This window comes from Symphodus melops (genome assembly GCF_947650265.1).
Source record: "Symphodus melops genome assembly, chromosome: 19".
NCBI classification, from domain to species: domain Eukaryota; kingdom Metazoa; phylum Chordata; class Actinopteri; order Labriformes; family Labridae; genus Symphodus; species Symphodus melops.
In genome coordinates, this window is record NC_136709.1 from 12,700 (window position 1) to 34,044 (window position 21,345).

The 21,345-nt window shown below is 29.3% G+C and overlaps 1 long non-coding RNA gene across 1 annotated transcript; it reads right to left on the reverse strand.

Annotated features, from left to right (window-relative positions):
• Positions 1 to 1,269: 1,269 nt before the first annotated feature.
• Positions 1,270 to 20,935, reverse strand: LOC306840579. The gene is made up of 2 exons (XR_013781351.1): positions 20,849 to 20,935; positions 1,270 to 1,572 (listed from the first exon to the last, which is right to left on the reverse strand). It is a non-coding gene; the product is annotated as an uncharacterized lncRNA (long non-coding RNA).
• Between the last annotated feature and the right edge of the window lie 410 nt (positions 20,936 to 21,345).

Sequence of the window (21,345 nt, forward strand, 5' to 3'; positions counted from 1 at the left end):
TGAGAAGACGGAGAATGGAGCCACTGTGAACTTCAAGTTGAAACTAAAACCGCTGAGATGAATCCGTTTGTCATTCGAGAAGTTTTCTTTGTGTGGATAGTTTTAAGTTACAAGACACTGAAAGTATTCATCGGTGCTTTATTAATCCATGACATGACTGTACACACACTTCCACAAACATTGTTTAGTAGAAAGTCCGACCTGTTGTTTGAGAAGTATGTCAGGTCGTCCCATTACAGCCGCAGAGAACAACAGATAACTTTTTAAGGGCGGTGTAAGTCACAGAGAACGGCATTCTTTCAGGACTCAATAACATCTCCAAAGAACTGTTTGAACACAGCATCAATAATTCATCCCCTCTCATAGACACACACACTCGCTGTGACAGCCGCTTCACACGCTGCACGATAAATCTGCTGCATCAGTGGAATACGTCTCCTTCTTTGTCCTTCCTCAGTCGTTGAAGGACGCAGCGTTCACAGAGTGCTGGACACATTTTTAGAGTCAAAAACCAAAAACTCGGGGGCGCTGATGCCGCAGTGCACACGTCCATGTATGGAGGCTATAATCTTCAACGCAGGCGGCCCAGGTTCACGTCCGGCCTGTGGCTCCTTTCCCGCATGTCAATCCCCACCGAAGTGTCTGGAGGTTATGTTTGAGTATGGCAATGAACCACAAATGTGATGTTGAATAATGTTTTCTTGACTATTAATCTGATGTATAAACTTTCATCAACATGAGCCTAAGGAATTTTATTGTGTTGAGTCATGTCTAGATAATACCCATTTTGAAAAAAGACGACATACATACCTATGTCAAACAATTGAAAAAAAGACATACATACCCATGTCGAAAAATGAATAAAACGACATACATGCCGATGTTTAAAAAAGGAAAAAAACGAGATACATACCTGTGTCAAACAATTGAAAAGAACGACATATATACCCATGTCGTGAAATGAGAAAAAACTACATACATACCCATGTCGAAAAATGAATAAAACGACATGCATACCTATATCGAAAAAATGAAAAAAACGGCATACATGCCTATGTTAAAAAATGAAAAAAACGACATACATAACTCTGTTAAAAAAATGAAAAAAATGACAATCATACCTACGTCGAAAAATGAGAGAAAACGACATACATACCTATGTCGAAAAAATGTACAAAACGACATACATACCTATGTCGAAAAATGTAAAAAACGACATACATACCTATGTCGAAAAATTAGAAAAACAACATACATATCTACGTCAACAAATTAGAAAAAACGACATACATACCCATGTCGAAAAAATGAAAAAAACGACATACATACCTATATCGAAAAATAAGAAAAATCGACATACATACCTATGTCGAAAAAATGAAAAAGACGACATACATACCTATGTCGAAAAATGAGAAAAACGACATACATACCTATGTTAAAAAAATTAAAAAACGACATACATACCCATGTCGAAAAAATGAAAAAAACGACATACATACCTGTGTCGTAAAATGAAAAAAAATGACATACATACCCATGTCGAAAAAGTAAAAGAAACGACATACATACCTATGTTAAAAATTTTTTAAAAAACGACATACATACCTATGTCGAAAAAATGAAAAAACAACACACATACTTACGTCAAAAAAATGAGAAAAAATGACATACATACCTATGTTAAAAAAATGAAAATGACGACATACATACCTATGTCGAAAAATGAGAAAAACAACATACATACCTATGTCGAAAAAATGAAAAAAACGACATACATACCCATGTCGAAAAAGTAAAAGAAACGACATACATGCCTGATAAAAAATGAAAAAAAACGACATACATACCTATGTTAAAAAAATTTAAAACAACGACATACATACCTATGTCGAAAAAATGAAAAAACAACACACATACCTATGTCGTAAAATGAAAAAAACAAAATACATACTTACGTCAAAAAAATGAGAAAAAACGACACACATACCTATGTTAAAGAAATGAGAAAAACGACATACATACCTATGTCGAAAAATGAGAAAAACGACATACATACCTATGTCGAAAAATGAGAAAAACGACATACATACCTCTGTCGAAAAAATGAAAAAAAAGACATACATACCTATGTCGAAAAATGAAAAAAATGACATATATGCCCATGTCGTAAAATGAAAAAAACGACATACATACCTATGTCGAAAAATCAAAAAAACGACATACATACCTATGTCGAAAAATGAGAAAAAACGACATACATACCTATGTCGAAAAATGAGAAAAACGACATACATACCCATGTCGAAAAAATGAAAAAAACGACATACATACCTATGTCGAAAAATAAGAAAAACAACATATATATCTACATCGAAAAATGAGAAAAAACGACATACATACCCATGTCGAAAAAATGAAAAAAACGACATACATACCTATGTCGAAAAATGAGAAAAACGACATACATACCTATGTTAAAAAAATTAAAAAAAGACATACATACCCATGTCGTAAAATGAAAAAAACGACATACATACCCATGTCGAAAAAATGAAAAAAACTACATACATACCTATTTCGTAAAATGAGAAAAAACGACATACATACCCATGTCTTAAAATGACAAAAACCAACATACATACTTACGTCAAAAAAATGAAAAAACGACATACATACCTATGTTAAAAAATGAGAAAAACGACATACATACCTATGTCGAAAAAATGAAAAAAACGACATACATACCTATGTCGAAAAATGAGAAAAACGACATACATACCTATGTCGAAAAAATGAAAAAAACGACATACATACCTATGTCGAAAAAATGAAAAAAACGACATACATACCTATGTCGAAAAATGAGAAAAAACGACATACATACCTATGTCGAAAAATCAAAAAAACGACATACATACCTATGTCGAAAAATGAGAAAAAACGACATACATACCTATGTCGAAAAATCAAAAAAACGACATGCATACCTATGTCGAAAAATGAGAAAAAACGACATACATACCTATGTCGAAAAATGAGAAAAACGACATACATACCCCTGTCGAAAAATGAGAAAAACGACATACATACCTATGTCGAAAAATGAGAAAAAGCGACATACATACCTATGTCGAAAAATGAGAAAAATTGACATACATACCTATGTCGTAAAATGGAAAAAAAGACATACATACCCATGTCGTAAAATTGAAAAAACGACATACATACCTATGTCGAAAAAATGAAAAAAACGACATACATACCTATGTCGAAAAATGAGAAAAACGACATACATACCTATGTCGAAAAAATGAAAAAAACGACATACATACCTATGTCGAAAAATGAGAAAAAGCGACATACATACCTGTCGAAAAATGAGAAAAATTGACATACATACCTATGTCGTAAAATGGAAAAAACGACATACATACCTATGTCGAAAAATAAGAAAAACAACATATATATCTACGTCGAAAAATGAGAAAAAACGACATACATACCTATATTGAAAAATAAGAAAAACGACATACATACCCATGTCGAAAAAATGAAAAAAACGACATACATACCTATGTCGAAAAATGAGAAAAACGACATACATACCTATGTTAAAAAAATTAAAAAAAGACATACATACCCATGTCGTAAAATGAAAAACACGACATATATACCCATGTCGAAAAAATGAAAAAAACTACATACATACCTATTTCGTAAAATGAGAAAAAACGACATACATACCCATGTCTTAAAATGACAAAAACCAACATACATACTTACGTCAAAAAAAGGAAAAAAACGACATACATACCTATGTTAAAAAATGAGAAAAACGACATACATACCTATGTCGAAAAAATGAAAAAAACGACATACATACCTATGTCGAAAAATGAGAAAAACGACATACATACCTATGTCGAAAAAATGAAAAAAACCACATACATACCTATGTCGAAAAATGAGAAAAACGACATACATACCTATGACGTAAAATGAGAAAAACGACATACATACCTATGTTAAAAAAATGTAAAAAAGACATACATACCCATGTTCTAAAATGAAAAAAACAACATACATACCCATGTCGAAAAAGTAAAAGAAATGACATACATAACCATGTCGAAAAAATGAAAAAAACGACATACATACCTATTTCGTAAAATGAGAAAAAACGACATACATACCCATGCCTTAAAATGACAAAAACCAACATACATACTTACGTCAAAAAAATGAAAAAAACGACATACATACCTATGTTAAAAAATGAGAAAAACGACATACATACCTATGTCGAAAAAATGAAAAAAACGACATACATACCTATGTCGAAAAATGAGAAAAACGACATACATACCTATGTCGAAAAAATGAAAAAAACGACATACATACCTATGTCGAAAAATGAGAAAAACGACATACATACCTATGTCGAAAAAATGAAAAAAACGACATACATACCTATGTCGAAAAATGAGAAAAAACGACATACATACCTATGTCGAAAAATCAAAAAAACGACATACATACCTATGTCGAAAAATGAGAAAAAACGACATACATACCTATGTCGAAAAATCAAAAAAACGACATACATACCTATGTCGAAAAATGAGAAAAAACGACATACATACCTATGTCGTAAAAGGAAAAAAACGACATACATACCTATGTTAAAAAAAATGAAAAAAACTTTATACATACCTACGTTAAAAAAATGAAAAAAACTTTATACATACCTAGGTTTAAAAAATGAGAAAAACGACATACATACCTATGTTGAAAAATGAAAAAAATGACATATATACCCATGTCGTAAAATTAAAAAAACGACATACATACCTACGTCGAAAAATCAAAAAAACGACATACATACCTATGCCGAAAAATGAGAAAAAACGACATACATACCTCTGTCGAAAAAATTAGAAAAACGACATACATACCTATGTCGAAAAATGAGAAAAAGCGACATACATACCTATGTCGAAAATGAGAAAAATTGACATACATACCTATGTCGTAAAATGGAAAAAAAGACATACATACCCATGTCGTAAAATTGAAAAAAACGACATACATACCTATGTCGAAAAATAAGAAAAACAACATATATATCTACGTCGAAAAATGAGAAAAACGACATACATACCTTTATCGAAAAATAGGAAAAACGACATACATACCTATGTCGTAAAATGAAAAAAAAGACATACATACCCATGTCGTAAAATGAAAAAAACAACATACATACCCATGTTGAAAAAGTAAAAGAAATGACATACATGCCTATGTCGAAAAATGAGAAAAAGCGACATACATACCTATGTCGTAAAATGAAAAAAAAGACATACATACCCATGTCGAAAAAGTAAAAGAAACGACATACATGCCTGATAAAAAATGAAAAAAAACGACATACATACCTATGTCGAAAAAATGAAAAAACAACACACATACCTATGTCGTAAAATGAAAAAAACAACATACATACTTACGTCAAAAAAATGAGAAAAAACGACACACATACCTGTTAAAAAAATGAAAGAAACGACATACATACCTATGTCGAAAAATGAAAAAAACGACATACATACCTATGTCGAAAAAGGAAAAAAACGACATACATACCTATGTCGAAAAAGGAAAACGACATACATACCTATGTCTAAAAAACGAAAAAAACGACATACATACCTATGTCGAAAAATAGGAAAAACGACATACATACCTATGTCGTAAAATGAAAAAAAAGACATACATACCCATGTCGAAAAAATGAAAAAAACGACATACATACCTATGTCGAAAAATGAGAAAAAAGACATACATACCTATGTTAAAAAAATGTAAAAAAGACGACATACATACCTATGTCGAAAAATGAGAAAAACGACATACATACCTATGTTAAAAAACTGAGAAAAACGACATATATACCCATGTCGAAAAATGAAAAAAATGACATATATGCCCATGTCGTAAAATGAAAAAAACGACATACATACCTATGTCGAAAAATGAGAAAAAACGACATACATACCTATGTCGAAAAATCAAAAAAACGACATACATACCTATGTCGAAAAATGAGAAAAAACGACATACATACCTATGTCGAAAAATGAGAAAAACGACATACATACCCATGTCGAAAAAATGAAAAAAACGACATACATACCTATGTCGAAAAATAAGAAAAACAACATATATATCTACATCGAAAAATGAGAAAAAACGACATACATACCCATGTCGAAAAATGAGAAAAACGACATACATACCTATGTCGAAAAATGAGAAAAACTACATACATACCTATGTTTAAAAAATGAGAAAAACGACATACATACCTATGTCGAAAAATCAAAAAAACGACATACATACCCATGTCGTAAAATTAAAAAAACGACATACATACCTACGTCGAAAAATCAAAAAAACGACATACATACCTATGCCGAAAAATGAGAAAAAACGACATACATACCTCTGTCGAAAAAATTAGAAAAACGACATACATACCTATGTCGAAAAATGAGAAAAAGCGACATACATACCTATGTCGAAAAATGAGAAAAATTGACATACATACCTATGTCGTAAAATGGAAAAAAAGACATACATACCCATGTCGTAAAATTGAATAAAACGACATACATACCTATGTCGAAAAATAAGAAAAACAACATATATATCTACGTCGAAAAATGAGAAAAACGACATACATACCTTTATCGAAAAATAGGAAAAACGACATACATACCTATGTCGTAAAATGAAAAAAAAGACATACATACCCATGTCGTAAAATGAAAAAAACAACATACATACCCATGTTGAAAAAGTAAAAGAAATGACATACATGCCTATGTCGAAAAATGAGAAAAAGCGACATACATACCTATGTCGTAAAATGAAAAAAAAGACATACATACCCATGTCGAAAAAGTAAAAGAAACGACATACATGCCTGATAAAAAATGAAAAAAAACGACATACATACCTATGTCGAAAAAATGAAAAAACAACACACATACCTATGTCGTAAAATGAAAAAAACAACATACATACTTACGTCAAAAAAATGAGAAAAAACGACACACATACCTGTTAAAAAAATGAAAGAAACGACATACATACCTATGTCGAAAAATGAAAAAAACGACATACATACCTATGTCGAAAAAGGAAAAAAACGACATACATACCTATGTCGAAAAAGGAAAACGACATACATACCTATGTCTAAAAAACGAAAAAAACGACATACATACCTATGTCGAAAAATAGGAAAAACGACATACATACCTATGTCGTAAAATGAAAAAAAAGACATACATACCCATGTCGAAAAAATGAAAAAAACGACATACATACCTATGTCGAAAAATGAGAAAAAAGACATACATACCTATGTTAAAAAAATGTAAAAAAGACGACATACATACCTATGTCGAAAAATGAGAAAAACGACATACATACCTATGTTAAAAAACTGAGAAAAACGACATATATACCCATGTCGAAAAAGGAAAAAAACGACATACATACCTATGTCTAAAAAACGAAAAAAACGACATACATACCTATGTCGAAAAATAGGAAAAACGACATACATACCTATGTCGTAAAATGAAAAAAAAGACATACATACCCATGTCGAAAAAATGAAAAAAACGACATACATACCTATGTCGTAAAATGAAAAAAAAGACATACATACCCATGTCGAAAAAATGAAAAAAACGACATACATACCTATGTCGAAAAATGAGAAAAAAGACATACATACCTATGTTAAAAAAATGTAAAAAAGACGACATACATACCTATGTCGAAAAATGAGAAAAACGACATACATACCTATGTTAAAAAACTGAGAAAAACGACATACATACCTATGTCGAAAAATGAGAAAAACGACATACATACCTCTGTCGAAAAAATGAAAAAAACGACATACATACCTATGTCGAAAAATGAGAAAAACGACATACATACCTATGTCGAGAAAATGAAAAAAACGACATACATACCTATGTCGAAAAATGAGAAAAACTACATACATACCTATGTTTAAAAAATGAGAAAAACGACATACATACCTATGTCGAAAAATGAAAAAAACGACATACATACCTATGTCGAAAAAAATGAAAAAAACGACATACGACATACTATGTTAAAAAAAATGAAAAAAACGACATACATACCTATGTTTAAAAAATGAGAAAAACGACATACATACCTTTGTTGAAAAATGAAAAAAACGACATACATACCTATGTCGAAAAAAATGAAAATAAACGACATATATACCCATGTCGTAAAATGAAAAAAACGACATACATACCTATGTTAAAAAAATGAGAAAAACGACATACATACCTATGTCGAAAAATGAGAAAAACGACATACATACCTATGTCGAAAAATGAGAAAAACGACATACATACCTATGTTCAAAAAATGAGAAAAACGACATACATACCTATGTCGAAAAATGAGAAAAATGACATACATACCTATGTCGAAAAATGAGAAAAACGACATACATACCTATGTCGTAAAATTAAAAAAACGACATACATACCTATGTCGTAAAAATGAAAAAAACGACATACATACCTATGTCGAAAAAATGAAAAAAACGACATACATACCTCTGTCGAAAAAATGAAAAAAAAAAGACATACATACCTATGTCGAAAAATGAGAAAAACGACATACATACCTATGTCGAAAAATGAGAAAAACTACATACATACCTATGTTAAAAAAAATGAAAAAAACGACATACATACCTATGTTAAAAAAATTAAAAAAACTACATACATACCTATGTTCAAAAAATGAGAAAAACGACATACATACCTATGTCGAAAAATGAAAAAAAAGACATACATACCCATGTCGTAAAATGAAAAAAACAACATACATACCCATGTCGAAAAAGTAAAAGAAATGACATACATATCTATGTTAAAAAAATGAAAAAAACAACATACATACCTATGTCGAAAAATGAAAAAAACGACATACATACCTATGTCGAAAAAGGAAAAAAACGACATACATACCTATGTCTAAAAAACGAAAAAAACGACATACATACCTATGTCGAAAAATAGGAAAAACGACATACATACCTATGTCGTAAAATGAAAAAAAAGACATACATACCCATGTCGAAAAAATGAAAAAAACGACATACATACCTATGTCGAAAAATGAGAAAAAAGACATACATACCTATGTTAAAAAAATGTAAAAAAGACGACATACATACCTATGTCGAAAAATGAGAAAAACGACATACATACCTATGTTAAAAAACTGAGAAAAACGACATACATACCTATGTCGAAAAATGAGAAAAACGACATACATACCTCTGTCGAAAAAATGAAAAAAAATACATACATACCTATGTCGAAAAATGAGAAAAACGACATACATACCTATGTTAAAAAAAATGAAAAAAACGACATACATACCTATGTTGAAAAATGAAAAAAACTACATACATACCTATGTCGAAAAATGAGAAAAACTACATACATACCTATGTTTAAAAAATGAGAAAAACGACATACATACCTATGTCGAAAAATGAAAAAAACGACATACATACCTATGTCGAAAAATGAGAAAAACGACATACATACCTATGTCGAGAAAATGGGAAAAACGACATACATACCTATGTCGAAAAATGAGAAAAACTACATACATACCTATGTTTAAAAAATGAGGAAAACGACATACATACCTATGTCGAAAAATGAAAAAAACGACATACATACCTATGTCGAAAAAAATGAAAAAAACGACATACATACCTATGTTAAAAAACTGAGAAAAACGACATACGACATACTATGTTAAAAAAAAAAGAAAAAAACGACATACATACCTATGTTTAAAAAATGAGAAAAACGACATACATACCTATGTTGAAAAATGAAAAAAACGACATACATACCTATGTCGAAAAAAATGAAAATAAACGACATATATACCCATGTCGTAAAATGAAAAAAACGACATACATACCTATGTTAAAAAAATGAGAAAAACGACATACATACCTATGTCGAAAAATCAAAAAAACGACATACATACCTATGTCGAAAAATGAGAAAAAACGACATACATACCTATGTCGAAAAATGAGAAAAAACGACATACATACCTATGTCGAAAAATGAGAAAAACGACATACATACCCCTGTCGAAAAATGAGAAAAACGACATACATACCTTTATCGAAAAATAGGAAAAACGACAGACATACCTATGTCGTAAAATGAACAAAAAGACATACATACCCATGTCGAAAAAATGAAAAAAACGATATACATACCTATGTCGAAAAATGAGAAAAACGACATACATACCTATGTTAAAAAAATGTAAAAAAGACATACATACCCATGTTGTAAAATAAAAAAAACAACATACATACCCATGTCGAAAAAGTAAAAGAAATGACATACATATCTATGTTAAAAAAATGAAAAAAACGACATACATACCTATGTTAAAAAAATGAGAAAAACGACATACATACCTATGTCGAAAAATGAGAAAAACGACATACATACCTATGTCGAAAAATGAGAAAAAAGACATACATACCTATGTTCAAAAAATGAGAAAAACGACATACATACCTATGTCGAAAAATGAGAAAAACGACATACATACCTCTGTCGAAAAAATGAAAAAAACGACATACATACCTATGTCGAAAAATGAGAAAAACGACATACATACCTATGTCGAGAAAATGAAAAAAACGACATACATACCTATGTCGAAAAATGAGAAAAACTACATACATACCTATGTTTAAAAAATGAGAAAAACGACATACATACCTATGTCGAAAAATGAGAAAAACTACATACATACCTATGTTAAAAAAAATGAAAAAAACGACATACATACCTATGTTAAAAAAATTAAAAAAACTACATACATACCTATGTTCAAAAAATGAGAAAAACGACATACATACCTATGTCGAAAAATGAAAAAAAAGACATACATACCCATGTCGTAAAATGAAAAAAACAACATACATACCCATGTCGAAAAAGTAAAAGAAATGACATACATATCTATGTTAAAAAAATGAAAAAAACAACATACATACCTATGTCGAAAAATGAAAAAAACGACATACATACCTATGTCGAAAAAGGAAAAAAACGACATACATACCTATGTCTAAAAAACGAAAAAAACGACATACATACCTATGTCGAAAAATAGGAAAAACGACATACATACCTATGTCGTAAAATGAAAAAAAAGACATACATACCCATGTCGAAAAAATGAAAAAAACGACATACATACCTATGTCGAAAAATGAGAAAAAAGACATACATACCTATGTTAAAAAAATGTAAAAAAGACGACATACATACCTATGTCGAAAAATGAGAAAAACGACATACATACCTATGTTAAAAAACTGAGAAAAACGACATACATACCTATGTCGAAAAATGAGAAAAACGACATACATACCTCTGTCGAAAAAATGAAAAAAAATACATACATACCTATGTCGAAAAATGAGAAAAACGACATACATACCTATGTTAAAAAAAATGAAAAAAACGACATACATACCTATGTTGAAAAATGAAAAAAACTACATACATACCTATGTCGAAAAATGAGAAAAACTACATACATACCTATGTTTAAAAAATGAGAAAAACGACATACATACCTATGTCGAAAAATGAAAAAAACGACATACATACCTATGTCGAAAAATGAGAAAAACGACATACATACCTATGTCGAGAAAATGGGAAAAACGACATACATACCTATGTCGAAAAATGAGAAAAACTACATACATACCTATGTTTAAAAAATGAGGAAAACGACATACATACCTATGTCGAAAAATGAAAAAAACGACATACATACCTATGTCGAAAAAAATGAAAAAAACGACATACATACCTATGTTAAAAAACTGAGAAAAACGACATACGACATACTATGTTAAAAAAAAAAGAAAAAAACGACATACATACCTATGTTTAAAAAATGAGAAAAACGACATACATACCTATGTTGAAAAATGAAAAAAACGACATACATACCTATGTCGAAAAAAATGAAAATAAACGACATATATACCCATGTCGTAAAATGAAAAAAACGACATACATACCTATGTTAAAAAAATGAGAAAAACGACATACATACCTATGTCGAAAAATCAAAAAAACGACATACATACCTATGTCGAAAAATGAGAAAAAACGACATACATACCTATGTCGAAAAATGAGAAAAAACGACATACATACCTATGTCGAAAAATGAGAAAAACGACATACATACCCCTGTCGAAAAATGAGAAAAACGACATACATACCTTTATCGAAAAATAGGAAAAACGACAGACATACCTATGTCGTAAAATGAACAAAAAGACATACATACCCATGTCGAAAAAATGAAAAAAACGATATACATACCTATGTCGAAAAATGAGAAAAACGACATACATACCTATGTTAAAAAAATGTAAAAAAGACATACATACCCATGTTGTAAAATAAAAAAAACAACATACATACCCATGTCGAAAAAGTAAAAGAAATGACATACATATCTATGTTAAAAAAATGAAAAAAACGACATACATACCTATGTTAAAAAAATGAGAAAAACGACATACATACCTATGTCGAAAAATGAGAAAAACGACATACATACCTATGTCGAAAAATGAGAAAAACGACATACATACCTATGTTCAAAAAATGAGAAAAACGACATACATACCTATGTCGAAAAATGAGAAAAATGACATACATACCTATGTCGAAAAATGAGAAAAACGACATACATACCTATGTTAAAAAAAATGAAAAAAACGACATACATACCTATGTTAAAAAAATGAGAAAAACAATTTACATACCTATGTCGAAAAATGAGAAAAAACGACATACATACCTATGTCGTAAAATTAAAAAAACGACATACATACCTATGTCGTAAAAATGAAAAAAACGACATACATACCGATGTCGAAAAAATGAAAAAAACGACATACATACCTCTGTCGAAAAAATGAAAAAAAAGACATACATACCTATGTCGAAAAATGAGAAAAACGACATACATACCTATGTCGAAAAATGAGAAAAACTACATACATACCTATGTTAAAAAAAATGAAAAAAACGACATACATACCTATGTTAAAAAAATTAAAAAAACTACATACATACCTATGTTCAAAAAATGAGAAAAACGACATACATACCTATGTCGAAAAATGAAAAAAAAGACATACATACCCATGTCGTAAAATGAAAAAAACAACATACATACCCATGTCGAAAAAGTAAAAGAAATGACATACATATCTATGTTAAAAAAATGAAAAAAACAACATACATACCTATGTCGAAAAATGAAAAAAACGACATACATACCTATGTCGAAAAAGGAAAAATACGACATACATACCTATGTCTAAAAAACGAAAAAAACGACATACATACCTATGTCGAAAAATAGGAAAAACGACATACATACCTATGTCGTAAAATGAAAAAAAAGACATACATACCCATGTCGAAAAAATGAAAAAAACGACATACATACCTATGTCGAAAAATGAGAAAAAAGACATACATACCTATGTTAAAAAAATGTAAAAAAGACGACATACATACCTATGTCGAAAAATGAGAAAAACGACATACATACCTATGTTAAAAAACTGAGAAAAACGACATACATACCTATGTCGAAAAATGAGAAAAACGACATACATACCTCTGTCGAAAAAATGAAAAAAAATACATACATACCTATGTCGAAAAATGAGAAAAACGACATACATACCTATGTTAAAAAAAATGAAAAAAACGACATACATACCTATGTTGAAAAATGAAAAAAACTACATACATACCTATGTCGAAAAATGAGAAAAACTACATACATACCTATGTTTAAAAAATGAGAAAAACGACATACATACCTATGTCGAAAAATGAAAAAAACGACATACATACCTATGTCGAAAAATGAGAAAAACGACATACATACCTATGTCGAGAAAATGGGAAAAACGACATACATACCTATGTCGAAAAATGAGAAAAACTACATACATACCTATGTTTAAAAAATGAGGAAAACGACATACATACCTATGTCGAAAAATGAAAAAAACGACATACATACCTATGTCGAAAAAAATGAAAAAAACGACATACATACCTATGTTAAAAAACTGAGAAAAACGACATACGACATACTATGTTAAAAAAAAATGAAAAAAACGACATACATACCTATGTTTAAAAAATGAGAAAAACGACATACATACCTATGTTGAAAAATGAAAAAAACGACATACATACCTATGTCGAAAAAAATGAAAATAAACGACATATATACCCATGTCGTAAAATGAAAAAAACGACATACATACCTATGTTAAAAAAATGAGAAAAACGACATACATACCTATGTCGAAAAATCAAAAAAACGACATACATACCTATGTCGAAAAATGAGAAAAAACGACATACATACCTATGTCGAAAAATGAGAAAAAACGACATACATACCTATGTCGAAAAATGAGAAAAACGACATACATACCCCTGTCGAAAAATGAGAAAAACGACATACATACCTTTATCGAAAAATAGGAAAAACGACAGACATACCTATGTCGTAAAATGAACAAAAAGACATACATACCCATGTCGAAAAAATGAAAAAAACGATATACATACCTATGTCGAAAAATGAGAAAAACGACATACATACCTATGTTAAAAAAATGTAAAAAAGACATACATACCCATGTTGTAAAATAAAAAAAACAACATACATACCCATGTCGAAAAAGTAAAAGAAATGACATACATATCTATGTTAAAAAAATGAAAAAAACGACATACATACCTATGTTAAAAAAATGAGAAAAACGACATACATACCTATGTCGAAAAATGAGAAAAACGACATACATACCTATGTCGAAAAATGAGAAAAACGACATACATACCTATGTTCAAAAAATGAGAAAAACGACATACATACCTATGTCGAAAAATGAGAAAAATGACATACATACCTATGTCGAAAAATGAGAAAAACGACATACATACCTATGTTAAAAAAAATGAAAAAAACGACATACATACCGATGTTAAAAAAATGAGAAAAACAATTTACATACCTATGTCGAAAAATGAGAAAAAACGACATACATACCTATGTCGTAAAATTAAAAAAACGACATACATACCTATGTCGTAAAAATGAAAAAAACGACATACATACCGATGTCGAAAAAATGAAAAAAACGACATACATACCTCTGTCGAAAAAATGAAAAAAAAGACATACATACCTATGTCGAAAAATGAGAAAAACGACATACATACCTATGTCGAAAAATGAGAAAAACTACATACATACCTATGTTAAAAAAAATGAAAAAAACGACATACATACCTATGTTAAAAAAATTAAAAAAACTACATACATACCTATGTTCAAAAAATGAGAAAAACGACATACATACCTATGTCGAAAAATGAAAAAAAAGACATACATACCCATGTCGTAAAATGAAAAAAACAACATACATACCCATGTCGAAAAAGTAAAAGAAATGACATACATATCTATGTTAAAAAAATGAAAAAAACAACATACATACCTATGTCGAAAAATGAAAAAAACGACATACATACCTATGTCGAAAAAGGAAAAAAACGACATACATACCTATGTCTAAAAAACGAAAAAAACGACATACATACCTATGTCGAAAAATAGGAAAAACGACATACATACCTATGTCGTAAAATGAAAAAAAAGACATACATACCCATGTCGAAAAAATGAAAAAAACGACATACATACCTATGTCGAAAAATGAGAAAAAAGACATACATACCTATGTTAAAAAAATGTAAAAAAGACGACATACATACCTATGTCGAAAAATGAGAAAAACGACATACATACCTATGTTAAAAAAAATGAAAAAAACGACATACATACCTATGTTAAAAAAATTAAAAAAACTACATACATACCTATGTTCAAAAAATGAGAAAAACGACATACATACCTATGTCGAAAAATGAAAAAAAAGACATACATACCCATGTCGTAAAATGAAAAAAACAACATACATACCCATGTCGAAAAAGTAAAAGAAATGACATACATATCTATGTTAAAAAAATGAAAAAAACAACATACATACCTATGTCGAAAAATGAAAAAAAAGACATACATACCCATGTCGTAAAATGAAAAAAACAACATACATACCCATGTCGAAAAAGTAAAAGAAATGACATACATATCTATGTTAAAAAAATGAAAAAAACAACATACATACCTATGTCGAAAAATGAAAAAAACGACATACATACCTATGTCGAAAAAGGAAAAAAACGACATACATACCTATGTCTAAAAAACGAAAAAAACGACATACATACCTATGTCGAAAAATAGGAAAAACGACATACATACCTATGTCGTAAAATGAAAAAAAAGACATACATACCCATGTCGAAAAAATGAAAAAAACGACATACATACCTATGTCGAAAAATGAGAAAAAAGACATACATACCTATGTTAAAAAAATGTAAAAAAGACGACATACATACCTATGTCGAAAAATGAGAAAAACGACATACATACCTATGTTAAAAAAAATGAAAAAAACGACATACATACTTATGTTAAAAAAATTAAAAAAACTACATACATACCTATGTTCAAAAAATGAGAAAAACGACATACATACCTATGTCGAAAAATGAAAAAAAAGACATACATACCCATGTCGTAAAATGAAAAAAACAACATACATACCCATGTCGAAAAAGTAAAAGAAATGACATACATATCTATGTTAAAAAAATGAAAAAAACAACATACATACCTATGTCGAAAAATGAAAAAAACGACATACATACCTATGTCGAAAAAGGAAAAAAACGACATACATACCTATGTCTAAAAAACGAAAAAAACGACATACATACCTATGTCGAAAAATAGGAAAAACGACATACATACCTATGTCGTAAAATGAAAAAAAAGACATACATACCCATGTCGAAAAAATGAAAAAAACGACATACATACCTATGTCGAAAAATGAGAAAAAAGACATACATACCTATGTTAAAAAAATGTAAAAAAGACGACATACATACCTATGTCGAAAAATGAGAAAAACGACATACATACCTATGTTAAAAAACTGAGAAAAACGACATACATACCTATGTCGAAAAATGAGAAAAACGACATACATACCTCTGTCGAAAAAATGAAAAAAAATACATACATACCTATGTCGAAAAATGAGAAAAACGACATACATACCTATGTTAAAAAAAATGAAAAAAACGACATACATACCTATGTTGAAAAATGAAAAAAACTACATACATACCTATGTCGAAAAATGAGAAAAACTACATACATACCTATGTTTAAAAAATGAGAAAAACGACATACATACCTATGTCGAAAAATGAAAAAAACGACATACATACCTATGTCGAAAAATGAGAAAAACGACATACATACCTATGTCGAGAAAATGGAAAAAACGACATACATACCTATGTCGAAAAATGAGAAAAACTACATACATACCTATGTTTAAAAAATGAGGAAAACGACATACATACCTATGTCGAAAAATGAAAAAAACGACATACATACCTATGTCGAAAAAAATGAAAAAAACGACATACATACCTATGTTAAAAAACTGAGAAAAACGACATACATACCTATGTTGAAAAATGAAAAAAACGACATACATACCTATGTCGAAAAAAATGAAAATAAACGACATATATACCCATGTCGTAAAATGAAAAAAACGACATACATACCTATGTTAAAAAAATGAGAAAAACGACATACATACCTATGTCGAAAAATGAGAAAAACGACATACATACCCATGTTGTAAAATAAAAAAAACAACATACATACCCATGTCGAAAAAGTAAAAGAAATGACATACATATCTATGTTAAAAAATTGAAAAAAACGACATACATACCTATGTCGTAAAAGGAAAAAAACGACATACATACCTATGTTAAAAAAAATGAAAAAAACTTTATACATACCTACGTTAAAAAAACTGAAAAAAACTTTATACATACCTATGTTTAAAAAATGAGAAAAACGACATACATACCTATGTTGAAAAATGAAAAAAATGACATATATACCCATGTCGTAAAATTAAAAAAACGACATACATACCTACGTCGAAAAATCAAAAAAACGACATACATACCTATGTCGAAAAATGAGAAAAAACGACATACATGCCTCTGTCGAAAAAATTAGAAAAACGACATACATACCTATGTCGAAAAATGAGAAAAAGCGACATACATACCTATGTCGAAAAATGAGAAAAATTGACATACATACCTATGTCGTAAAATGGAAAAAAAGACATACATACCCATGTCGTAAAATTGAAAAAAACGACATACATACCTATGTCGAAAAATAAGAAAAACAACATATATATCTACGTCGAAAAATGAGAAAAACGACATACATACCTTTATCGAAAAATAGGAAAAACGACATACATACCTATGTCGTAAAATGAAAAAAAAGACATACATACCCATGTCGAAAAAATGAAAAAAACGACTACATACCTATGTCGAAAATTGAGAAAAACGACATACATACCTATGTTAAAAAAATGTAAAAAAGACATACATACCCATGTCGTAAAATGAAAAAAACAACATACATACCCATGTTGAAAAAGTAAAAGAAATGACATACATGCCTATGTCGAAAAATGAGAAAAAGCGACATACATACCTATGTCGTAAAATGAAAAAAAAGACATACATACCCATGTCGTAAAATTGAAAAAAACGACATACATACCTATGTCGAAAAAAATGAAAAAAATCGACATACATACCCATGTCGAAAAAGTAAAAGAAACGACATACATGCCTGATAAAAAATGAAAAAAAACGACATACATACCTATGTCGAAAAAATGAAAAAACAACACACATACCTATGTCGTAAAATGAAAAAAACAACATACATACTTACGTCAAAAAAATGAGAAAAAACGACACACATACCTGTTAAAAAAATGAAAGAAACGACATACATACCTATGTCGAAAAATGAGAAAAACGACATACATACCTATGTCGAAAAATGAGAAAAACGACATACATACCTCTGTCGAAAAATGAGAAAAACGACATACATACCTCTGTCGAAAAAATGAAAAAAAAGACATACATACCTATGTCGAAAAATGAGAAAAACGACATACATACCTATGTCGAAAAATGAGAAAAACGACATACATACCTATGTCGAAAAAAATGAAAAAAACGACATATACCCATGTCGTAAAATGAAAAAAACGACATACATACCTATGTCGAAAAATGAGAAAAAACGACATACATACCTATGTCGAAAAATGAGAAAAACGACATACATACCTTTATCGAAAAATAGGAAAAACGACATACATACCTATGTCGTAAAATGAAAAAAAAGACATACATACCTATGTTAAAAAAATTTAAAAAAGACATACATACCCATGTCGTAAAATGAAAAAAACAACATACATACCCATGTTGAAAAAGTAAAAGAAATGACATACATATCTATGTTAAAAAAATGAAAAAAACGACATACATACCTATGTCCAAAAAATTTGAAAAACGACATACATACCTATGTCGAAAAATGAGAAAAAGCGACATACATACCTATGTCGAAAAATGAGAAAAATTGACATACATACCTATGTCGTAAAATGAAAAAAAAGACATACATACCCATGTCGTAAAATTGAAAAACACGACATACATACCTATGTCGAAAAAAATGAAAAAACCGACATACATACCCATGTCGAAAAAGTAAAAGAAACGACATACATGCCTGATAAAAAATGAAAAGAAAACGACATACATACCTATGTCGATAAATGAGAAAAACGACATACATACCTGTGTTTAAAAAATGAGAAAAACTACATACATACCTATGTCGAAAACATGAAAAAAACGACATACATACCTATGTTAAAAAAATGAGAAAAACGACATACATACCTATGTCGAAAAATGAAAAAAACGACATACATACCTATGTCGAAGAAAATGAAAAAAACGACATACGACATACTATGTTAAAAAAAATGAAAAAAACGACATACATACCTATGTTTAAAAAATGAGAAAAACGACATACATACCTATGTTGAAAAATGAAAAAAACGACATACATACCTATGTCGAAAAAAATGAAAATAAACGACATATATACCCATGTCGTAAAATGAAAAAAACGACATACATACCTATGTTAAAAAAATGAGAAAAACGACATACATACCTATGTCGAAAAATGAGAAAAACGACATACATACCTATGTCGAAAAATGAGAAAAACGACATACATACCTATGTTAAAAAAATGAGAAAAACGACATACATACCTATGTCGAAAAATGAGAAAAATGACATACATACCTATGTCGAAAAATGAGAAAAACGACATACATACCTATGTTAAAAAAAATGAAAAAAACGACATACATACCTATGTTAAAAAAATGAGAAAAACAATTTACATACCTATGTCGAAAAATGAGAAAAAACGACATACATACCTATGTCGTAAAATTAAAAAAACGACATACATACCTATGTCGTAAAAAAAATGAAAAAAACGACATACATACCTATGTCGAAAAAATAAAAAAAACGACATACATACCTCTGTCGAAAAAATGAAAAAAAAAGACATACATACCTATGTCGAAAAATGAGAAAAACGACATACATACCTATGTCGAAAAATGAGAAAAACTACATACATACCTATGTTAAAAAAAATGAAAAAAACGACATACATACCTATGTTAAAAAAATTAAAAAAACTACATACATACCTATGTTCAAAAAATGAGAAAAACGACATACATACCTATGTCGAAAAATGAAAAAAAAGACATACATACCCATGTCGTAAAATGAAAAAAAACAACATACATACCCATGTCGAAAAAGTAAAAGAAATGACATACATATCTATGTTAAAAAAATGAAAAAAACAACATACATACCTATGTCGAAAAATGAAAAAAACGACATACATACCTATGTCGAAAAAGGAAAAAAACGACATACATACCTATGTCTAAAAAACGAAAAAAACGACATACATACCTATGTCGAA